General features: G+C 40.0%; 1 long non-coding RNA gene across 2 annotated transcripts; it reads right to left on the reverse strand.

Moving 5' to 3' along the window:
* Positions 1-1,975: 1,975 nt before the first annotated feature.
* LOC123977838 lies at positions 1,976-23,670 on the reverse strand. 2 transcript variants are annotated; one of them, XR_006826774.1, is made up of 3 exons: positions 23,240-23,670; positions 21,162-21,269; positions 1,976-2,154 (listed from the first exon to the last, which is right to left on the reverse strand). It is a non-coding gene; the product is annotated as an uncharacterized LOC123977838 (long non-coding RNA). The 2 variants fall into 2 exon arrangements; XR_006826775.1 differs by lacking the exon at positions 1,976-2,154 and adding an exon at positions 11,335-11,582.
* Between the last annotated feature and the right edge of the window lie 2,136 nt (positions 23,671-25,806).

Genomic DNA, 25,806 nt, shown 5'->3' on the forward strand with positions numbered 1-25,806 from the left:
AGAGAGACATTCTTAAATTAATACAATTATTTTGCTAACCTTTGTTATTTACAATGACCAATAGGGACTTGTGAGCTGCACATAATTCAAGCATGATGGCATTAGATATTTTTTTCCTACAGTTTTTTTAACTTGTAAGAATTTGCATATATGGCAGACTTTAGACAGCATCATGTCTATAATGGAACCAAATTTAGAACCAAAAGTTTAATGAGAGATGCAGATATACAAGGATTTACACATATCCCGAAGTCGCATGCAAGGGAATTTCACTGTGATATTATCAGTCCTTTTAGCCAATAGGCCCAAACAAGCATGCTATAAGCACAAACACTGTCACAAATATTTCTTCATTCGTATTTACCCTGGCAGAGGTCCACGACAGTTTTATTCATAACACAAGTAAACAGGACATACCTCCGGCAAGCTCAAATTTTATCTCAACATCAGCACACAGCCATTTATTCTGCACTGATAGAAATACACACTTGAGTCCATATGTGACCTCGACAGGACTAAATCTTGTCAAACGTGGCAGTGAAGCAACAAGACAATGACAATGTACATTATATTTTATTTTCCTGATACAACATTGAGACAGAAGATGAGACAGGGATGTCTCTGACTGCTAACCTTGCTAATCTACTTCGACAGCTGTGCGATGACATCAGGAATTAGTCGTTGCTCATGCAAATAGAGTGCATATGCTAATACTGGAGCTAATTGGTGGAAAGGGGGGGGAGGGGGCTTGTCAGTTGGAAGTTAGCTGGATGGAGACGCGTGCCCGCACTGCTCTCAGCACCACGCTGAAAGGCTTCCAGCAGCCCTCATTACACATGTGGAGTAGACTGAGCACTGAGATAACACCATTCATTTTTGACTAATACAGATGGCAAATGTGTTGAGTCCTTACATCACTGCCACTTTGAGCAGATTTGAATCTCTCTCGCTTCACATACAGGATGAGATGAATACATTGACATTTTGATGCCAATACACTCAGTGAATACCATGGTTATGAATAAACCGGTGAGGCAATAGCTACCATTAGCACCACTGAACTACCTTTATTGCAGTAAGGAGCATGTCCTGGGTATTAAGGCCTTTCTTACAACAACAGGCTGCATTCTGTGCAAACGATGACGTATGCACATAAAAAAACAAGACTAAACTAGCTTATATAATTAGCTCAATAGTGGCCACTGTGGCTGCAAATCATACAAGACTCAGCAAGGCTCCTCAGTAATGACCTTTATACAGTAGCCTAGCCTACGTTTTTTCCTGCTTTACGTGACCATCACATAATGTCAGCATGCATTCAGATGTATCTTTAATTTTATTTTACTGTTGTGTGGTAGATCCTCACCTCAATTTAGGCAAAAGTTAAATATAAATTATAATATAACGATTCTCTCACATGCTGCCTTTGTTCCTCGTGTTGAATTTCAGCTTTTTCCTCGTCTCCGTCACACAAATTCTTACCTCATATGGCCAACCATCTTTCTGTCCGTGTTCCTTGAACTAATCGGTTGTTAAATACCACTCTTTAAATACCACTGGGGTCAACGCACCTTCTCTTCTTCACCACCATGATCTTCTGATTGTTCCACCAGTGTCTAGACTCTGAGGTGACCCTGTCCTTCACAGACCTATATTTTTAACAAACACGCTACATGTTCATAGTATCCAATTATTAACTCCTCATTGAACTAATGTCTCGGGTAAAACAATGACAGTCAAAGGTATCGCAGCCCTCAAACCTGCTGTACTGCAGACTGCTCAAAGGACAAGCCTTCCTGGCACTGTCTTGCTTCCTGGGTTCACATTTCCAGTTAAGCAAACTGGTTGTAATTAAGATGTCTGCCTGAGAACAAAGAGAACAAAGCGAGAACTTAATGTAGGAAGAAAATATCTGATCCTGGTTGGAGTTCAGTTTGTATACGACCACACACACTCGCACACATAAACACACATATATATGCATACTTGTTTTATTATTCTCTCACTGACGCACTTGAGTGCACACAAACACATATACAGAAAATCCACTATAGCCTCTCCTCTACGAAGGTCTCCACCCAGACCACACCGACCTGGATCCTCTGGAGGCTTGGCCTCTGGCAGCTCTGACCAGCTGGTCGGACGGTGGCAGACCTGCATCAGGGGTCACAGTTGAAGTGGGAGCTGTATTCCTGGCAGTTAAGGCGGTGTTGATTGGCAGGGAGGAAACACCAATAGGCCAGGCTCTAACCTTCGCCCCTCAGGGATTGTTGGGTTCAAGGACTACATCTAGTCTGGCTCCATTAGACATCAGTGAATGCACACTGTCTATGTGCCAGAGCTCATGTGCATTTCTCTGTGTATCACAATTTCATCAGTAAATACAGTATGTTGATGCATTTTGTCATACTTCATGATTAGAGCAATAAAGAAATAAAAACACACACTATAACTTTTACTGATTTAGTTTACATCAAACAAACCACTTTTGGGGCATAACTTCTGTTTGTCACATTTTAAAGACACACTTCTCATCCCTGTCAAGGTGCTATTTGACTTTTGTTTGTACTTTTACTTGAGCATTTGATGGACTCAACCTAGAATCCACTGATTCACTGATTGTAGCTAAACCTGCCACCTCTCTTCAGGAGTGTTGTGTTGTGTAGGTCTTAAAAATGAGTTGTTGTGGTACAGTCTGTACTGAGTGTGCTTAAGTTTTCTTCAATCACAAAATCTTCTGTGACGTCCAATGAGTCCCTGCTTATCCCTCTTCCTTTTCAGATGTACTTCCAAATGCTTTCTGACTAGCCAATCATATCCTGCACCCATTCTAAATAACTTTAAGTAATCTTTATCAATTTCTAATTGTGGCCATTGAAACCCTCTTGTGGTCCAAACAATCATTTAGAAATTTGAAATCTCTGAAATTGTAGCAAATGTAAGTGATTTTACAGTACAGACAGTGAAAGAAGAACAAAGAACAAGAGTGAAGAGAGAATTCAAACTTTCTACCCATACATAGTCAAACTATGACAAAAAATAGCTATGTCTAAACTCTTTAATTTACGGGTCCTATTGATTCCCATCATTTCCTAGAAAACTACAGGTGATTTTAAATTCAAAGGAAACTTTCTGGAAGGAATTCTGTAATGTGGTACTACTGTAGGAAGAAATTAGGGTCAAAAGCTTAACCGAAATGTCTGCTAAAGAAAGATTGTCTGATACATTCGCACTTCTAAATGCACCTTGTGGTGAGATAGTCAACCACTGTTTCCAAGGTCAGGAATGAACATGATCGTTACTTTTATCCTTATGTGAAGCATTTCAAATCAAACACAAAAAAGATTAGATGTCTTAGCAGTTCTTCATTTACATTTATTCAGTTAGCTGATGCTTTTATCCAAAGTGACTTACAACTGCTATATATGTCAGACGTTGCACGCCTCTGGGGCAACTAAGGGTTCAGTGTCCTGCTCAGGGACACATTGGTGAATGTGTTGCAGTGGCTATGGAACCCAGGTGTCCCACACCAAAGGCATGTGTCTTATTTACTGCGCCATCGCCACTCAGATCTAATTAATAATCATAGCACTAATCATAAACAACATGGTATATAAATTGGTAGGACAGTAATAGGAAATGGTGCAGTGCATTCATAACTTTCTTATGGCACACATAATATGATGCTTTATGAGCAATATATGTGGCATATGGGCCAGTTACTTAAAAAAACAGTATTATTGCCCTGCAGTATCTCTATTCAAGCAATGATTTCCTTTTCTGTCAGACCTGCTGTCCTATTTTTTTGCAAAATACCAGCTGATCAATGAAGTGTTGTATGGTGTTCATTTTTTTAATGCTGAAAAAAAGCACAGCATTGAGATTTATTGACATCCCTGTGACACTGCTGATTTACCACTCCAAAGTGAATGAAGAGAGCCTTGAGAGGACCCCTGTAAATCCCAATTTTCATAATGACTAACACACTGTGTATCCACGCATTTTAAATGGCTCAACCAGGAATAATAATGTCACACTAAATCCCACAAGGTACTGTGTCATCACACATCCATAAATTGACTATGATGTATAAATATTTCAGTGATTAAAGGGGGACGGCAATTGAATTTTCTTAAAGAAACTTAAATAAAAAACAAGGGAAAAAAAATCATATTCACAAATCCTCTAAGTGGGAACACACACATTTGATTATAAGCCCAGTCCATATTCAAATGAGCTCATTATGGCGTCTCAGTCACGTACAGCCTTTGCATACCACAGATTATAATAGGTGGTTGCTAAAACTGGGATGTAAATCTCATTATTGGAGTGTATTTGAGAATATATCAGTGTTCCTTCCCTGCTGCAGAAACCACGCTCGCAGTAGCACTCTGGGACGGCCTGATCATGTAAATCGCTGAGTGTTTTTAGTATGTACATATTTTAACATGTTAATCTATCTGACAGACCAAACATAATGCTGACAAGGCCTTCTCCCCTTGGTGCTCTGCAGGCCAAGCTTGAAAGCATGTACGCTTTGCTCTGTCAAAGAAAAAATATAAATAAATCATTTAATTCGTTAATATTCACACAAGACCTCGTCTATTTTACACAACATTGTCTAAACAGTTACAAATCTGCGTTACACCCACCTCCCCGTTTCTGTCTCATTTCAGTTTTGTCAGTGCTCCAGCTGCTAAGTGGCAAAACTCTGTACAAAAACTTAGCAAATGTGTCTTTATTCTGCTTCTCTGATCTCAGTGGCTCTCCTGGGGGAGGCAAAAGTAGTTTCTGGCTAAACAACACTTGTTTTTTTGTGCTTCTCACTTCCAGCCTCAGAAAGTGTTCCATCTGCACTGGTTGTCAGGTAACTGTGCCGACACATCTGCGGCTGGTTTAGGAGCGGTGCAGCTGTGACCTCTGGTTTGATGTGCAAAAAGAAAACATCTAAAATGGCATTCGCCATCTGCAGATGAGTAGGGAGAGGGGAAAAGGGAAAGAGGGAGAGGGTGGAGGAGTGGAAGACAGTGGGAAAGAGACAGGGAGCATTTAGAAATCCCTGCCATTTGTTCTATCTGTCAGTAGCTGCAATGGGTGGGAAAACACTGTATTTGTTTTGCACTCATGCATTGGCTGCCTCCTCTTTCTCTTCACTGAAATGGAAGCTTAGACAAAATAAACAAAATCCTGTGGCTGTTTCACTGATAGTAAATGACAGATACTGTATTTGTTTTCTTTCATACAGGAACACTCTTTAATACGCAGCTGTTGCATATGAATTTTAGTTAAAACAATCTACTGTATCACGATTGACTTGCCAGAGTCAGATTCCATTTCATTATAAATTGAGTGACCAGAGATTGTTGATAACACAATTGATTTTTTTTGCTCACATAATGTATGAGATGTTGAACAAACAGAAATGACATGTCAGTGGTTTTTTGCAACTGTTATCTCCAAAGGAATGTATCTAAAGCATGTGAACCCACTGCACTGAACGTACGTACATGTGGAATGTCCGCATTTGTTTTGGGAATGCCAAATGACGCCGCAGAGACAGGGTCTGAGCAGTCGGCCCTTTGGATCACTGCGGAGCCTCCTGCATTTAGCCGTTTGTGAGCTGATCTGGAGGGGGCTGACGGATAGGTACTGCCTCTTACATAGCAATGGGATTAACCTAGCAGCAGAAACGTGTGTGAGAGTTTGTGTGTGTTGTTCTGTGAGCCTGTGTTTTAGATGGAAGGTAGGACGGAGGGCGGGGTTTAGGGGGTTGAGCCGAGACCAGACACCCTGTGGTGCTGGCGTCTGACTGGTACTGAGTTTCTAATACACTCATTCACACACACACACACACACACACACACACACACACACACAAGGTGAAAGCTAAATACAAGTCGTCATCTCTCCCCAGTGTTGGTCAACAGCAGACAGCCATGTATTCAGGCTCTACATATTTCAGTATAAATTAAGTGTAGAACAGAAATCCAGATTTTTGGGAATACAGTAAAAGCTCATTTGTCCAAACCACAATTTTCAACCTGGGCAAGCTAATGACCAGCGGAATTGCTTTTGCAGATGTGCAAAAATAATATTATATTGACAGCATATGTTGGAAACTCCTTGTATTTCAGCTCTAAATTAGCTGTAAGGACATTATACTTTATAAGGACTTTTTTTCTAACAAAGTAAGGTCAGTGACTTCAATGGTGGGTCTAGATTAAAAATGTTTGACAGAAAACAATAAATTCTGTGTATACTGTAATTTGATTGGTTCAATATCTGTGTAGGCAGGCACTAAAAATGTTTTGCTATATCACTTAAATTCCAACGGCCACACAGGCAGTTATGCAGCTGGGGACCAACGTTGTTATTAGTTGTTCCTGTGTGTGATATAACCACTTCCTATGTTACTACGTTCCTCTGTACGTTTTGTTAAATTTGTCAGCACAGCAATGAGTGCTGTGGTTACAGCACTCGTTTTGACAGTCTGGTTCTTTGCCGTCACCACAACTGTGCCAATGAAAGAGAGACGGCTAATGCAAGTTTTATCTTCTTTTTAAAAAAAGAATTATGCACAATGGCTGCAGTATTATTAGTAGTTTACATTTTCTTATTCCCTAAAAAGTAAGGAGAATTCAAATTATTCTTTTTAAGTAGGGAAACACACACACAGACTGAGGCTTGCAAAGAAAAAAACAAAACTTACTGCCTTAATAGTTTTTTGAATATGGCATGCAAATGTGTTCTATGTGACACTGTTGATATCCACTATTGGGACACAGTGTCTCTCCACTGTGTTGTTGAGTCGTGGTATTCTCCCGGCTGAGTAACTGTTATGACACTTTGTGTGGGTGTTGACATTAGGAAATGAAGCTCCGTGACTCAACATTAAATATTCAGCACAGATAGGAGGAAAGAAATGAGATAACCTGAACCTGAGAAAATGTTGCCCAAATCTGATGAACATTTGAGTCATGATGGCTCTTTGTGTGTCAGCTAAGAGGAGGAGGCGTTGATTATAGCTGTTCAAAGTGAGGATAACTTCTCACAATATCCAATAATTTGACAGTAGCCCTATTTTCTGTTCTGTTCTGTTCTGTTCTATTGTATTCTATGCCCCTCTAACCTCTTCAATCAAGAAACCATTTTTATCAATAGGAATGATATGTAAAGTAAATGTGCTAAATTATTGTCTGACATGAGTAATCATAATATCCTCAGAGGCACTTTGATCACAGGTTTTGTTTCTTCTAATAATGAGTTGATCACTAACTGAACCTTTTGAACTTATCCGCATGCTTTATATAAAAAGCCTCCACATTGTGACTCACTGTCTGCAGGAGGGAACTGTTTGCGTAAATGGGAAAGTATACTTAATGAAATGGGATAAAACCGGGCTGCATTCTGAAGTCAGTGTTGGCACTTGCCCAGTGGTGACGTACAGTATATGAGACTTTTGACTTCTCTGTCTTGGACTAGGATTAAAGGTAGCCCATTAATAGAAAAAGGCTCAGGCCAGCCTCCCGCCGAAGCTTCCCAGTTTCCACAGCGAGGGCAGGGCATTGAAGTCTCCACTCTGAGGATAAGGCAGTTAATTAACAAAACTGTCCGAACTCCAGATTCCCTTCAGCTAGACCACACCACATGCATCTGGTTCTCCAAGTTTAATAGAGAATGACCACTGAACATCTATCTGAATTTGTGAGGTCACGCTGTGAATTTCATAGAGAAAGAGGTGAAATGTACGTCTTTTCACAGCTTGGCAGTGGACTGGAAACCTTTCTATTGTTACATGCATTCTCCCAGTAGTAGTAACCTTCGGGGCTTACCCAATTATTCACAAATGTTCCCTACCATTTTAATTATTTTATATAACTGGCTTGATCTGATGTTGTGATGCCATGGAAACAGAGACTAATGTCCAAATTGTGAAAACTGGGTTAGGGTAGGCAGAGCACATGTAAAACTATCTTGTCCAGGTGCTGACTCCAAAAAAAGGGCGAGATGGACCTGTGCCAGAGCTGAGAATAAAACCTGAGGCCCTGTTTCTGAAACGTGATGTCTAAACACGTGCTCATATAGAACATGAAGCAAATCTTTGCCTTGCATTTTTTATGCCACAGGATTGGTTTGACTGTACAAGCTCATTCTGCAGTGTGCGTGCTGGCCGTGTGTTTGGAGGTCTTGTCTTCGGGAGTTCACAAATTTGGAATCATAAAACTTTGGGGTAAGGGTGAAGCATTTAAACCTTGATTTGCGCTGTCCAGGGTGGACCCGGGTTTTTTCGTTGCCTTCATATGGAATCACCCTCCTAAATTCACTTCACACTGCACTACACTTAAGAGGTCACTGTTTTGCCCTCATCAATACCTAACCATCAAGGTAAACAATATTATCATTGAGGAGTTTGAAAGTGTCATTCTGCACTAATTTCCCATATTATCATATTGATGGTATTTTTTCTGGGTATTACACTTGAAAAACTGCACGTTGTTATTACGCCCCATTCATTACAATGAAAGTTACTTACATACTCAATTGCGACTTTCAGGCTTTCACAGGCTTCTGTGTTCTTTGGTTCTTTGCTGGGGTTTTGTAATTTTTTTATGCTTAGAAAAAAAATATTCATTGTTTTATTGTTGCTCCTTGTACTGATTGTGTACGGGAAGTGTTTTACATAAGTAAGTATTTTTGAGATAGTGTGCGTCACACAATCTTGCAATACCACGTGTGGCTATTATGCCAAAATCGCCTCAGAGCCCACTTCTGTTCCATGGGGCTTGGTTACTAGTAATTTCATTCCAGTCTATTTCTGTGTCTTTTGAAGTAATTCAGTCCTGAAAGTCTTAAGGAAGCCTCACTTCTGACGGCTGGTGTAAGTTTTCTTGCTGAAATCATCTCCCGATGTCTGTGTACTGCAGAAATAGACCAGTGTCTAGCACCCAAGAATTCCCAATGTCACACAATTTCGTAACGAGGAGCTGAAAAAGACGCTACATGGCAGAGAAAATAATTCTGGCCACTTCCAATTTGACAGGAGAGTGACTATGTGACTGATAAACAAGTGGAAGAATTGATGTCAACCGCACATTGTTTGACAAGCTACACAAATATGGGATTTACATTCTGCTTATATGGAAGTCATTTCATGCCTCAGAGATTTGGACTCATCTAATCTCTGTACAACATTTATCACTTGGAAACTTTTCCAACAGTAGTATCCTTATTCTGGTCGTGTAAGTGGTTGTGTAATCATGGTTGTCTCATATTCAGATAAAAAGGTTAATATATTATAAGCTTTCAGTAGTAGAGCATTGTAGATTATGCTATGAGGCTCAACTGACTGCTAAACTTTCTAATTATACCTTCAAGCTCCTGTGTTTTCAGTCTTGTCAACCATATTACTTTGAGTCACAGTATGAGTCATGTCTTGGTCAACCAGAGGAACCTCCTTGATGGATTAGGAAACATTCTGCCTGTTGCACCACCAAGGTGAGAAATCTCACCTCTGATAAAGGGTGATAACTCACAGGATTACTGTAGAATGAAGACAGGGATGTTGGATTGGAGAACCATGACGCTTGGGAAGGTGTGCTCTTTGCTGAGGATGGTTTCAATCCATTGCCATCTGGGTTATATATGAGACTGTGTGAGTAATCCCTGTCTGAGGAGGCCAGCACATTATTACTACTGAGGCAATAACAAAATCTTTTTGCAGCTAAACCTGTGTTCTGGGTCAAAGATAAAGTCCAAGGAAAATGATTCTGTATATCATAGGCTTTGTTGTGTTGAGCTCCTGTGACACCGTTACTTGTGGGGCAACACTTTTTAATCACGGCATCAACTGAACCTACTGACAAAATCTAATCTCACTGAAGAAACACGGACAGTAAGTCCTACTGAAATCTTTGACGTTTTCAAGATCTTGAACAGCAACTGAGTGTAAATATGTTTAGTACACTGAATATATTTAGAACTGTAGCGTATACTTTCATCATACATTGTGTTATGTTTCACCCCACCTTATGGACAAGACAATTTAAAGTAGCACTAGGTAATTAATTAATTTGTATAAAAAGGATAAGTGACAGTCATAGGTTCCCACAAGAATGTAATGTAAATAAAAGGGTAAAATAAATCATTCAAATTTTGTTAAATATGTGCTCAGAAAAAAGGAAACATATTTAATTTAAATAGACCTTGTGGTGAGATGAAATTGTTTTTTCAACTACTGTTTCCAAGGTCAATAATAAATTTCATTCTCAATTGAAATAGTATTTTTAATCTTGAAAATGAAGAATATGTGCTGAAACACAGAAACACCTTGTTTACGTCCACTTATACACTGTGATTAATGGTGTGTTTTTTTATTCATAGTGATAACAGACAAATGTAGACGAGGCAGAATTGCAGTAAAATGTTGACAGCTACAATCAATCAAAGCTACACTACAAAAGGTTTCAGCTATCTAAAACAGCAGTAAACATACTGTAATGTAGTGTCATCTGTTTAGGATCAAAAGGAGAGGGCTTCTTTAGAGTTCCTTATTTGCAGTGACATTGTCTGCATTTTAAAAACAAATCTTAAAAAGGTGATATTTATAGAACCAAACTCCTTTCAAATGCAGCCAGTCTTGGCAAGAAAAGCTATTTTCCCTCTCACAGTCAAGGTCCCGTTCATTTTCCCCTAGTGTCCAGTTTTCACTGTAAACTCTGTTCAAAGATTTAGTGTTCTGCACACCATGACAGAGAGCTACACACTCCTACCATAGCTAGGTTCACTGGGCTAATATTTTAGCATGCTAACATCTTTGTCAGAACCAGAGAGGTTTGAAACAAATGTAGAAAAACAATATTGCATGTATTGTCATGGAGGTTTACTAAAAGTTTAAGAAGACTGTCCCTTGATGTTTTTTCACAAATCAACTTTCCTTTAGCAATTCCTCATTAGCAATTCCCCTTGCTAATGCCTTGGTGACCTTGTTTGACAAAGGATAAAATGGTTGTTTTCATCTGTCATAATGTAGAATTGTTACTGACACAAATGAATTACAGGTTTATATTTCCGTTAACTGCTTTGCCATGCGTCATTTATTCTCTAGTTGTATATCTTTGAAAGTTCTCTACTAACAGATTTAAATTTCCATGTAATTGACTGAATAAATTAAGTTATGATGTTATTTATAACATTTTCTATCTTGGTAGCAGACTGGACCGACTGGAACATTCAGACAGACAAACACATACATTATTCTGTGTTTTCCAAATACACTGCACGTAATGCAATGGACGCATGACAAATATACTTTGAGAGTAAGAGAGAGACTTCATCTGAGTGAAGAATAATAATTTATTGACGTGTATAGTGACTATGAGAAATGTGAAAAGGTCTGTGGTGGTTATACCCCATCGGGATGGAGTCTAGACACTAGCAGTGGGGGTGAAGGGATGAAGAAATACTGAAGATCTGGATGTGATAAGGAGCGCACTTCTGCAGAGCTTAAACTGAGCCTGGATCTGATGAGGTGAATGGGATGAAGGAGGGCCATAGGGATTTCTGACTGAGGAGAGAGCTGGGAGCTGCAGAGAGGAGAACATATTTTAAAGTTTGACAATGACTATATGATTGGCTGTGATGATCGTGGCAAAATCTGATTCGTAAACTGAATTGCCAATAGGTAGCATAAAGATAGTCTTAATGGTTGAACTTAGGCTGAGCTTCATGAGTAGTTACAGTGTATGTCGTTGCCACATTAGCCTTCCTGGGCTTCATGCGTGTATTGCTTTGAGAGGAGAATTGTGTGGTCTTGCCAAAGAGACTGAAAACGGTATGGTATGTAGATATTAACTCATCGAGTACTTCTTTGAAATCTCCTTTTCAATGTCTGGTAACTCTTCTTCTCTTGCAGTTCAGAGGGCTTACAAGAACCCCCTCTGAAACAAAGTGAAGTAGTGATAATGACTATAAAAACTGTAAAGCATGAACGCAGCATTGTTGCATTTCACTCGCAGTCATGATCCATCTTCAAGTGTGTCACCTGGGACTTTATTTAGCAGATTTGTCACCCCTGCTGAGTGATAAGTCCCACGCCTGCACACTGCTGAGTGGCCCCCACTGAGATTTCTACAGATTTGTGTCATTGTTGCAGGAATGTTTTCTTGAAGGTAAGAAAGTTATGCATTAGTGCGCTTAACTCTTTGTTGTTGTCTGGCAGTCCTCTTGCATTCAGTGAAATAAACTCTGAATGATCAAAGTTTGAGTCTGTCATCACCTTTAAAACACAAATATACAAAAACCAGATATTTCAAACTGAAGTTATTATTAGCATCAGTCAACAAGGATTTGAAAGAGACTGCAAGGCCTGAAGACAGTGCTGTTTAACTTTGTCTGCGTCAAAGCGAATGCTGTCACAACAACAAAGTTGAAGGGGTGGCCACCTATTTAAATTCAAGTCTTCTGCTCACAGTACATTTTATAAGGGTCTTTTTTATTCTGTGGACACAAATGCAATTCCTTTCAACTCCACTGTACTGGTGTAGAGGCAGAAATCTCAGATATGTGAAAACCTGGCATTCTGTTGTTGCAGCTTTCGTCTGAAAGATAGTCACAGACAACAGTCTAACATGTTGTCCTTCCTGATACAGTGTTTACATATTTCTAGCTGCCCTTATTTTAACTCAACATTAACAAGAACCAACATTTAAGCTCACCATCTGATGAAGATCATACCTGCTGCCTCATGTTCTGCTTGGGCTCTATTAAAGCAGGTTTCCATTGAGGTGTGGATGCGGGTACAGACATGAGTATCTAAATATATCACCCACTACTACTTTAATTACAACTATGCACACAATTTTACTTCTGCCACACTGCATTTGTGATTCTTTAATGAACCATGTGGAACAGCAGCAAGGCATTAAGGAAGTGACTTATAGCACAAAAATAGCCACTGACATTTTCAAGCAACAGCCCCTTCACACACACACACATACACAGTATAGCTGAAGGTATAGCCTGTGTACATGTACAGCCAATGTCAAGGGCAAATAAAACAGCGCCTGTGTACGTCCTGGTTATTCAGAAAAAGAAAAGGAAACGGGTATAACAAAGAGACTGAGGGCGTTTGGAGAGCACAAAGGCCACGACAGAATTGCACAAAAAAGCGATGTGAACAGCAAGAGAAAGAGTTTATTTCTTTTGCCAGACATGCAAAAGAAATAAACACACACACGAAATTTCACAGGGTATTCCACCCCTCTGCCTTTTACAAGACCTGCGCTCCAGAGGGGCATTCGTCAATCATCTGCAGATCCACAACTGCCAATAAATCCCAGACTTGCTTTTCCTGCTGTCTGACACAGTCAGTACAGAAAGAGAGATGTTTTACAGTAAAACCACAACCGTGTAAAAGATCCCTACGCCCCCCCCCCCTCCCCCCTGGGGTGAAGGCTGGAACAATACTGTCTCTTTCCTCTATGGACTCAGCAACACAGAGATCATTACAGTGTGGCCATCATACGTGCACATGTGGAGTGTAGTTTTAAGGGCCGATAACCTCTGAGGGCTCTCACGGGGCCAACTCGGGGCCAGATGTGATGGGTTTCAGCTTGTTAAAGGAAGCTGTTGCTGGTAGCGTTTTAAGAGAACATGAAAGAACAAAGCCTGTTGATAGACACTACCAAATGCTACATGATGGAGTTGATTGGTTTTGTCAGAATATTGCTCAGAAGTCAAAAGATATATTTTTAAACCATGTGGTCTGGAATCAAAGCAAACAGCAGGTTCAAGACTCATCATCTCACAACAAAATGGAAAAGAAAACAAACTATTACGATCCTGTCATGAGTTCAAAGTAACTAGAAACAGATATTGTGGTTCACCAAGGTCAGAGTTCAAGAAAGCTGACCTCTGCGTGTCTTTAATATACTCCATGGGAATCTCTGCTTGCCCAGCTGGACTTGGCAGGCCCTGTCCACTTGGCCACATGTCACTGATGGATACAAGCTTGGAGGATGACAGAGAGAGAAAAACAAAGATGGAGAGGGTAAGGTGGAAATGTGGTCAGTTCAGGGTGATATTGGTTTTGGAGAAGAGAAAGAGGGAAGATTGACAAGGGAAGGGCATTCTTTATTCCTGCTCTATTCTCCTCTGTGGAGCAGGGATTAGGGACTTATCAAACAGGCCAGGGGTCAGGAAAGTCAAAGCTGTGGAAAGCGGTGGAGGATGTGGTAACATTGTTTCATCAAGGATCAGAGATAGCCCCTGAAAACCTCCCATCTGAGCGAGAGAAAAGAGGGAAGGAGACGGGGAGGAAGCGGAGGTCAGAGTGGGGGAGTCTGTGCTGACTAAGCCGTTCGAAAAAGGTCGTGTTATGAACTCGTTGTTAACCTTTGCATCCTGTAGGGAGGAGGACTGCGGCCTGGGAATTGTGTTGCAACCCAAAAGCAGCTCTTATCCAGCCATTAGTCAACAGGACAGCTAAGTGTCATCGCTGTCAGAGCGAACACTCCTCCTCACTTTAACAGTCTCTTTCCCTCCCTTGCTGATTACATTACACTTTTTAATAGACAATTATATTAATCTTTCTTTTTTCACTGATTTCTTGATGCACACAACAACACCATCCTCACTGAAGAGTGTTTTGACGTTGATTGGGTTAGAATGATACGCCTCGTGTCAGACCCCCTCAAGTGTCGAGACATCGGCAGTTGTCAGGATTATTACCAGTCGAAATGCTAACAAGCATATCTGAGGACCTGGAGAGCTCAATAGCAATGATATTAATAACTCTGCAGCTCCCTCTGGGCTGTCTATTTTCTGAGCCATATTAGTATTGGCCCTTATTGACACTGTCGCTGCATCAAGACTAAATCAATAGCCCATTTACTGCACTGCACAGATTAGAAAACAAATCAAATAACATATTCTAGGCAAGTAAAATTGTTTGAGAGTATTCAGTAGGTACGTGCGGGATGCTCAGAAGTCCTTTTCATGTTAAGAGGCGGACATTGTCGCAATATCTGTCAGCAGATGGTTGAGTAGACATCTGCTACCATCAAACTCAAGAGTACACCTCTTCAGTGCATTTATATTCTGCCTGCCACAGGTCATATCTAGGAAGGCATACGCGGCATTTTCATTTCAGCTTCTGTGCTAGTCAAAGCAGTTTTTTGTCAATATCACAGGTGCATTGTTATGAAAAAGGGCGAGTAAAGAGACTTCCATTGTGTAATGATATTAGATGATCTGACGTCATAATAGACGGGGGTATTATCCTACTTTTGTAGGAAATCTATGAAGCACGTGGGCGATTTTTTTTTCAATTGAACATGATATATGTGGAAATACCAACAGCAATACCATATTTAAACCCCATTTTGAGCAAACTGTATGCAGACCTGATTCAGATGCTGAATTATTAAAATGAAATCGTGGATATCATTAGTTTTTACAGTTGTGACATTACACAAGGAGCAGCTTAGAACAATTTGTCATTAATGATTCCAAATAATTTCTTACATAAGACAAAGAGTCTACAGCCATGCTAGCATTTGTGTGAGACTTAGGTAAAGCAGTGCTTTAAGCAAAATAGTAAAGTAAGCACGTCAATGCTCATGAGAAAACCTACTGATGTTTGCTATGTTCAGTTCGCCATCTCAATTTAGTGTGTTAGCATGCTAATGTTTGCTAATTAGAATGAAATTTAAATCATTTCCCGATTCAGGATCAATAAGTTTATCTATCTACTGTATCTAACTATCTAAACAACATCTCTGACTACTAAATCTACCCTTACGTGTGATGATTCTGTAAAGCCCCCCCACCACATTGGGCACAGCATTACTATTCAATGTCACCTAATGGTTACAGGGGAGTTTCCGTTTCCTGCCAAGTAGGTCTTATTTCCATGGCTCTGGTCATCATTCTGGTAACGTGCTAAGAGCTTTTGCACACAGTAACATTACGACAAAGAAGTCAGACAGCCGAGAAAAACTAATATCAAACTTAAAACAAACCTACACATTAGACAAATTTATACGAAAGAACAGATTGAGGCAAACGGTGAAATAACCAAAGTGTACAGACTAATTTCCTGCTTCAGCTTTGACTGACTGTATGTGTATAGTTTTCCTTTTCAGTCAAGGATTACTACCAACATTTTGGGTGCAATTGGGTTAACAATCTGACTAAACCGTTAGCATGTTTATATTGTATCTAATCATTTGACGGCTCATGTTTCTGGCCCAATGGTCTTTATTGCAGTGATGTCACCGTGTCTCCAGATCTCAGCAATTGATTATACATTTTTTGGGGGGTTTTTTTGTTATATGTATCTATTGTATGATATGCTGTTTTATTATATTCTATGATGTGAAGCACTTTGGATACCTGATGGTTGTTGTAAAGCACTATAGAAATAAATGTTGATTGATTGATTGATTGATTGATTACCTACATTAAGACGATATTTTTTTGTATTACAGGTTTTCTGAAAAAGTATGTTTAAATATGCAAATGAGGCAGTATCTAATGAAATATGCACTAATTTGCATCTATTTCAAGAACAAAAATCTGAACACTGGTTTAAGTCAGGTTCAACATTATTGTTTTATTTTGTTGACATATACTCGGGGGGGATTATATACAGAGGGGATTTTGGATATCTCTTTTATTATTTCATGAATCAAAAAATACTATGCAGGCATAAAAAAACAATTTTCTATTTTTGGGAATAAAATAAAACAATTCAGGGTGTGAATGATATAGAGAATGATATCTGAATATAGTTAGGAAGACAACTGAAAATGTTGTAAGTGTATGTATATAAGTGCTACTGAAGTGCAGATTTTTGGCTCAGAGTGTGGGGAAATCTCATTTTGAGAAAACGGCCTGTAAAGATAAGCATTGTACAATTCTACACATTTTCCTTGAGCCAGTATCAAATCAAATCCTTAACAACAACAATATAGAACATCTCAAACACATCAAAACTGATAACTGAATAACAGCATGTCTGAACAGTTGCACTTGTACACACAAAACACACAGAAACAGACAGAGACACCTGCGGAAAACTTAATCAGGAAGTGTGATGTGACGCATCTAAACCAATCATGTTGTCAGAAATCGATGCTAGCCAATCGGATTTCATGCTTAGCTTAAATCCGCCTCTGTACTTTCATGATTGGTTGCTTATACAAAAGAAAGGACCACATTTGGATCCGACTGTTTTCTGCAGCGGATAAAGAGCTTTCCAATGGTACCAGGGAGACACAAACTGCAGTAAAATAAACTACTAAATGTGTATTTAGGACTTTTTCCTCACTTGTCTGAAAGAAGGCATGTTAAGGAAGCAGAGTAGTCCAATATCTACCTGCCGTGTCTTAAGTAAGGAAAAGTCTTTGCTACGGAGTAATTACACTTGGAAACATGACTGACACAGTTAAACTTCTGGGCTTGAAAGCTGCAGTTGTCCACCATTTTCGTGCTGGGCACCATTCATTTCCACTGTACTGTTTCAGCCTCAAGACGACCACCAGGGAAAACAATCTTTCACTTTTCATGCACGCAGCGCACATTTTCAATTAAACTAAACATACATTTGCTTCCACCTCACATCCCTGAGTAATGAATGAGACACCGGAGTATGAAACAGCTCCTCTCACATCTTTTCCTTCTTAACTGTGAGTCACCACCTAAGTTCCTATCCTCCCTGCCTGTCATCATGGCTTAAAATAAAGGGAGCCGAGAGCAAGTGATAAAAGAAACACACACACTCCTCTTGACTTTAACATGCTCGCTGAGGCCCACGCACCATTACTGTATGGCACTCTGATTTATCTCATCTTTCATTCTGCCTCCGTAGCTTCCTAAATTCACTCTGCCCCATGCACAAGCACATGCGCCCCCACACACACATATACACACTGTACAGGGTCTACACACTAATCATTCACTACTGTCTTTGTTCTCGAAATGTTCAACATTATTAACTCATCCTGAGAACCTGAGTATTTCATCGTCCACTCTTCAGTTGTTCAGTCACCGTGAGTGCTCAGGAAGGAAAACCGGATCGTATAAAGGGTATCGATATTACAACAGGGTTGTAAGATGATATTTGTTTGTAGTTCCCTTTATGCTACAAAAAGCAAACGATATATGAAAAAAATTATAAAATGAAATAAAGAAATAAACTGTTTTGCGTGGAGCAGTGCTGGGGATGAATTTGAATGTAAGAGTCATAGCCGGAAGGAAAAAGATACTCTGCAGTCTGGTGGTGCAACAGCAGATACTTCTCTATCTCTTTCCCATCACTGACACTCAGTGGATGGGTACCAGTGATTTTCTGATCTGTTTTAATCACCCGCTGCAGAGCCCTATGGTCGTGGGCCGTGCACATCCCATGCCAGTTGGTGATGTTTCTTGACAAGAACTTGAACTTAGCCTTCTAAAGTTTCCTTAAGAAATACAGACGTTTCTGAGCTTTCTTTACCAGCGTGGAAATGTGAGATGACCATGTCAGATTCTGTCTGATACTGTATCTGTTTGTGAGGAAGACCAATATCCAGTTGCAGAGTGTGGTACTCAAGCCCAGGATGCTGAGTTTGCCAATCAGTTCATTGGGGAGATTGTGTTGAATGCTGAGCTGAAATCCACAAATGGCATTCTGATGTAGGTGTTGTGGGCTGAGTGGAGGGCGGTGGAGATGGCATCCTCTGTGGATCTGTTAGTTCTGAAAACTACCCAGGGTCCAGGCTGGCTGGAATGGGGCATGGAACAAATATTCTGCAGTGGGGGGTCCTTAGCCCCTTAACGCCGATTGTTGCAAGTTTGCATCACACCTCTTCCTTTCAGACTGCAGCTGAGATAGCCTATGTATTCCCAATGCCTGTTTGTGCATATTCAATACGTACCTGGGAACCTTTGGAAAACACTGGTTTCTCGTTTATACCTGTTGTCGCTAATTTGCATCATACCTATTTTTTATTTTTTTTATGGTAAATAAATTCAGGCATCAAGGAGTTAGTGGAGTGCTGCTGGTTATTTATTGGTCCGATAACCTGCCAGTTCTGTCCTTCCAAGAGTTCTAGGAGGTGACCACAGTCTGATTAGCATTCAGGAAGTAGCACTCCCTAAAAAATGTAATTAAGATTATTTCCACTGTCTGCTTTCATCACTTATTTATGAAAGCTTAATGCTGCCTACTCCAACTAGCATTAACACTAGCTAACTTGTTTGTTAGCTTGTTAACTTCATCCACGCTAAGCCAGCTAAATAAGTATAACACAGTACACTACCAGTTTTCAGGTCATTCTGGTAAAGGTCTTCGACCACACTGAAATTCATTTCATCTCTTTTCTTGTTACCCTTTACTTCAGCAATCAAAGAGCAGATTGCAGATGAAGATGAACAGCAATGTTCAGGGGTCAGCCATCCGAAACCCCCTTCAGAGACACAGAAGACAGTACAGCTGTTTTCAAAGGCAGTGTACTATTCCTCACAACAAGGAAACTGGTCTTCATGTGTAAAATGGGTGGAATCTTAAATATTATATGAGAAGTAGGATATGTTCTACACTGCATGTTCTTCATTCATTTTAATCAGCTCTTTATTCCTCAGTGGTTTGTTTCCCTCTTTGAAGCTTTTGATTTGCTTCATTACTGACTGTGACTCAGATCAAATAAAAGGCATTCTTCCTTTGTCTTTGTTGTGTTTAAAGGTGTCCTGCTCAGTCTGCCGCGTTTCCTCTCCCTCCCCTACGCATTCAGGGGAAGGGACATAAATTTCCTCTTTCGATCTCTGAGTGTTTTCAGAGGTAGAAAAAAATAAGTGCTCTGTAAATTCTGCTCCTCTTATTTACATTAGTGTGTCAGAGGTCCTTGCGCTAATTCAACTGGTTCCAGTGTTTTTGGGCGGGGAGTACATCACTGCAGTGTGGGTAAAGCATCCATTACCAAGGGCTGCTGGCTTTGAGGTTTGAAGTTGTTTACACACTTGCCCAAACTTATCACAAGCCCTGTGCTTCTTCCTTTCCTGGAGTCCTTCACAGGCTTCTGACCACACACTGGCTTTCATCTGGGAATTCTTTGCGGCCAGTAACTTTCTACTACTAATTACATATTGTAAACTAATAAAGATATTAGAGTGCTGTAATATACTGCCTGCACAAATGCATTTTGATCCACACAATAATACAGTGAGAATACATTTCTAAATGTCATATTTCAATTACAGATGTCAGAATGTGTTGCTTTTATAGTCTAATCCTAGAAGGTGATTTGTAGAAAAAACCTGCAACAGCTCAATGTTGGTCTGTCAGTTGGTCAGTCCTCCACTTTGGTCCAGACTGAAATGTCCCAGCAACTATTTAATGGATTTCCTTGAAATCTTTTACAGACATCCATGGTTCCCAGAGGATGTATCGTAATGAAGTTTCCTTTAGCACCAAAGACAGGTCAACGTTTTAATTTATCCAGTAAAATATCTCAACACCTACTGGATGGACAGCCACTAAACTTTGATATCCATGGTTCCCAGATGATGAATGATAGTGACTTTGGTCATGTTTTGGTTTCAAGTGAATTATCTCAACAACTATTGGATGCATTACCATGAACATTTGGTACAGACATTCATGTCCACCTGTGGATGGATGTTCAGTGATCATCTGACTTTTTCTTTAGCACCATCACCAGCTCAAAATTTTCATTTTTCACATACTTTGGTCTATCATATAGCAACAAACCTAATGACATTCCTATTAGTCTCACCTTTACTTTTGTATTCAGTGCTAATTAGCAAATGTTAGCATGCTAATACAAGAAACTAAGATGTGAACGTGGTAAACATTTTGCTAGACATCAGCACGTTGGCATGCTGACATTTCCATTTAGCTCAAAGCATCACTGTCTGAGAACAACATCACTGAGCTGCTAGCATGGCTGTAGACCCTTGATATACTGCACCACATAACTCACTCAAATATTCTCAGCATAGCAGTACAGAAGGGAAAAGAAAGCCTTGAAAGCTCCAATTCTGTACTTACATTTATTTTTTGACTATAACCAGAAAGCCTCTAAAAGCCTGGAAAAAGAGCACAGGAAAAGACATTATAGAAATCTTTTTTTTGTTTGTTTGTTTAATATCAATAGTCTTACTCAATTAGGTTGTGCCCAGACTTCAAGATGGTGGTGCTGTGATGGACAGACATTTTCCAGCCCAGGTTCAGGCTGACTCCATTTGAAATCCTCTCTCTGTGAAGGAGTCTAAAAATCAGAAAAATAAAATCAGAAATTGCCATCCAGGACTCACTTTGATGCTCACATTTCCATTATGTGATGTGCTGAATGCCTTGTCCGAATAGCTTTGATTCTTTGAAATGAGAAATTTATTCCAATGTTCGCAATAAGGAGTGTGAGAATATGAGAGGGCCCATTCTGTAGAGCTCTGTTTGAGGTATTTGAAGTTGAGATCTTAAAATGAGTCTGTAATGGAGGCTGCGACTTCACTTTCCTCTCCTAAGTATGTGAAAGCCCACGAAAGATCTTATTCAGGGTCTCCACCTCAAAACGTAGTGCGAGTGGAGTGTCATAGAGTCCTCGAAACTTGATTGATAATACATGAAACTAAAAGTGGCTCATTGCTTTCAAATGTGCATTAAACCAGGAAAGCTGAACTCTGTTTGACATCAGAAACAATTGCAGCTGATTTTGTCCGAATCTTCCGCTCTCCAGGAAGAAACTGCACATAAGTGACAAATTAACTTAGGTAGTTGGGAAAATAATGTGGCACTAAGAAATGGAACAGATGTATTTTTTCTCCAACAGCCTTGAAAAAAGGAATTCCTCTTCACTTTGGATTGTGGCACAGGAATCACGTTTTAATTAATGTGATTACCAGCCACAAAGAAATGTCACAGAAACGTTTAATTAAGTGCAGCTTGTAATTAAAAAAGGGAGAAAAAAAAGATACACTCCACTGGCGGCTGTGAGCCTGTATGCCTCTATGCCAGGGACATCAGGTCACTCTCGACCCACTTGATTATTGCTCAAACTGAAACCCACGTTAGCTGTCCATCAGCTTGTCATTTCACATTAATCAACATGTACTTTATTGGGAACAAAAGATAAAAGACTCAGTGACATGAAAATGAATGGTCTTCATATTCACATGGTTTTGAGGCCCTTTTTATGAATCGGTTTGTGATTAAATAAATGATTGTTATTCGTATTTCTCCAATGCACAGGTCAAATGTATGCACGAATAAACTGAGGCTGATGCTGTGTTTGTAAAATCCTTTATTATAATCAAGAGAGGGCAGCAATGTCATACATGGTGGCTATCTCAAATACAGAATGCTTGTTCACACTCCTCTGATTACAATGGCCTTAGGCCACCCTCGGTTTTTGTGGCTGTCGGTGGAAAACAGGCCAGACAGGAAGAAAAAAAAAATCGATTCTCATGGAATCGAGCAAATGGCAAAGTTCTTTGCAATTCTTCTGAATTTCTCTAGAAAGACTCTGGCCTACTTGGAGAAGGGGAGATTAGTAAAAGACAGAACATCCCACATGGACTTAGAGTGGTTTTCTTCTCTTCGCAGTGCCCACAACTTGGTAATTGTCTTTGCATCCAGGCTCTTAAGGGAAACGGGAGCAAACTCCGGCCCATTGCTGTATTTGTCCCAACTTTCAATCGGATGAAGGAATAATGTTCTAAGCAACCTCAATCTTTGGGCTTAACAGAGGGTGATTGAAGCCCTGGTGGCTTAACAGATGAGACAGACTGCTGAGTGCCTGCATGTTGTTTCTCATTCCGTCAACGAGTAATCTAAAGTCCCTCAATTTCATGTGCAGCACGGGCCAAAACATTCTCACCAGTATTAATATTAATGCCCAAACTAATAATCAAACTCAAAACTGGTATTTGGGGGAAATGTGTTTCTTTAATCATGGAGTAAAGCAGCAGAATATATTTCTATTCCAATATGATTTAGCAGATTTTAACTGCCAGCATGACATTCTGTTCATCTTTAACCTCAAATTGATTAATTGAATTGATTGAATGTTCTCATGTTTTGATTCATTTGTGCATATGAGCCTTGTTTATCAGAGTGTTGAGTAATGGGAAAGGTAAATTCTGAAGGACTATGAGTTAATAGTTTGAGTCAAGCATATAGAGGCTGTATTATCGGTCTTTAACGTCATTGTGTCATTGTTCTTAATAGCATTATGAGTACCTCTGGTTGTGTCTCTTTTTCTTGTGGTTGGTTTGTAAAACAAACAGCCAGCGGCGGTGCTGATACAGCTGCTGCTGCTCCTCTCGTGGTCACTTCTCCTCCGGAGCCGTTCTTTGTAGCTTGTTGTCAGTGAAAAGGATAGGGAGTCCTGGTGGGAAAGTACTAGCAAAAATATTTTTATGGCTAAAATCTTAACATATCCAGAGAGTTGTAGTGGTACCAAGAATTTAGGTTTACTAGTGCTAGATAGATGAAGGAAGAGAATAAATAAACAAGTAAGATAAAAAAAGAAACTGCAACTAAATGTCACCCAGGAAGGAAAGCAAAAGATCTTTGACTGGCCTAGTAAACATATCATCCGAAGGATCGGTATAATATTGCATGCTGGATGCTAAATCTTGATACATATTTAGACTGATGCAGAAAAGACGATGTAGGCTACTCCCTGGTCTTTGTTTTGTGATGTGGGACAAAATGTTTCGATCAACAATTACTCAGTATACAGCATATCAGAAAATGACAAGTCCAAGCTTATCTGGGCAGTAATTCTTCCCATGATGTGCACCAAAGTTCACTGTACTTGATACATTTTACATTTGTTATCTTGCAACACAAAATATTACTCATCAAATTTATGGGGCTGAAAGTTACATAGTGGATATTTATTAATAATTCTATGGAATGAATTTTGAGTGTCTAGTGTTTAATGGAAAAAGCAAGATGAACAACAAATATAACAGTGTCAGGACAGAGGTGGAAATCTAGCATCTTATGTAGCAATTCTGGGAATATTTGGGTTAAGATAAAGCACCTGAACAAAACAGTGACTTTCCCTGGCAGCTACATAGTTTTAAGGAGAGTCTACAGCCATGCTAGCAGCACTGAGAGTTACATGCTAATGTCAGCATGCTAAGAAGTTTATATTATATTATTATAAGTTTATATGTTTTTATGACAATGCTGGCGTGCTGATGTTGACCAGACAATATTTGCCATGTTCACCACCTTAGTTTAGCATGGTAGCATGCTAACAATTGCTAATTAGCAAAGTGGTGGACTGACCGACATTGTCATACTAGGAGCCCCACTGCTAGCGTGACTGAAAACAAAACTAAATAATTCAGGAGGTTGAAGAACTTTTCACAGATTAACATCACAATGCATTTTAAGGGAATAGAGTGGCCCTTCATTTTCCTCCTAATAGATGAATGTACACAAATGATTATGGACAGTTAAGGGGAAAAAAAGGGCAGCTTCTATTTCCTGAATCTGATGGAGGGCAGGCCAGTGTCTGACCTGGTCATGACACCTTGGCTGATTCTACAAATGTCTGCTTCCAGCACCCGTCAAACACCATCCCCATCAGCTACAGACCCATCCCAAAGCAATCTCCCCATGCCTGCTCCACCCTCTGACAACCACAGCTGCCACTGAATCTCTACCTTTCTCCTTAAGGTTCAGCCACAGACGACATGAGACTCTGTCTGTTCATTCCTGCCTGTTTTCGTTTAGTTCTGTTTAGCTGCCTCAAAACAACCCGATCAGCACTCTCTGCAATTACTGAATAGACTGAGGAAGCAGCGGCTTGATTTAGCAGACTGTGGGGACTGACATTTTCTATTATCTTTGGGTCTGTGATGATTTATGCCGCATGTGTGCGAATGCACGTGTGCTTGCCTCTCAGTCTCTCTCACACACTTTCTCTTCTTCCTTTTCCTTCCTGTCTGTCTTTACCTCTGACTCTCGCTTTCTCCACATGCTAATATCTCATCTTCTCTCCTGAGCAGGGCCCCTGACCCAAAGTCCACAATACCAGATGTCTATACAAACTAAGCGGGAGGAAGTCCTGGCTACAAGATATGAAGATGAAAGCTAAGATGGTGTTCGATAGAAATAAACAATAGGATGGAGAGCTGAAATATGTGTGTGCCCTTTCTCAGAGGATTCCCACACAAAGCAAATAATTTCACCAGTGATTGTTCCATATATGGTTACATGGAAGGTACCCCGGTGTGTTAGCTAATCAGTATCACACAGTCTGCAACAATGGCAAGCTGTTCACCATTACCCCAGGGAAAAGAACATACACTGCACTCTATAATAAATCACGTTTCCTATTCTGTAATTAAAGTATCTAAGTACATACAGCTAAAAACAACAGAACGCCTAGGGAAGGGCATATTATGTTAATATTCATCACCACATAGCTACGTAGCACAAAATTAAATGACAAATAACCTCTATGAGACTACAATCAAAGCAGGCTAAATACATGGTGTGTACCGCTCCCTGGTTAGGAGAGGAGAGCTGTAGAAAGACACGGCACTGAATTTAGCCAAAAGCGTTGACATACTAAAACCCTCCAGTAGCCACAAGACCTTCCTTCCTGCTTCTCCCCAAACCCGACCCAGCAGGCCGTGCTGTTCCAGTAATTGAGTGAGTAATAGACTTATTCCGCTGAGTGGTTCTCTGGGTGTACTCAATACTGGGATGTAAATCCTGTGGCAAATGGCAGATTAGAGGGGGAAAAAAACTTAAGGGAAATAAATAAAAGCAAAGAAAGAAAG

The sequence above is a fragment of the Micropterus dolomieu genome, linkage group LG10 (genome assembly GCF_021292245.1).
Source record: "Micropterus dolomieu isolate WLL.071019.BEF.003 ecotype Adirondacks linkage group LG10, ASM2129224v1, whole genome shotgun sequence".
NCBI classification, from domain to species: domain Eukaryota; kingdom Metazoa; phylum Chordata; class Actinopteri; order Centrarchiformes; family Centrarchidae; genus Micropterus; species Micropterus dolomieu.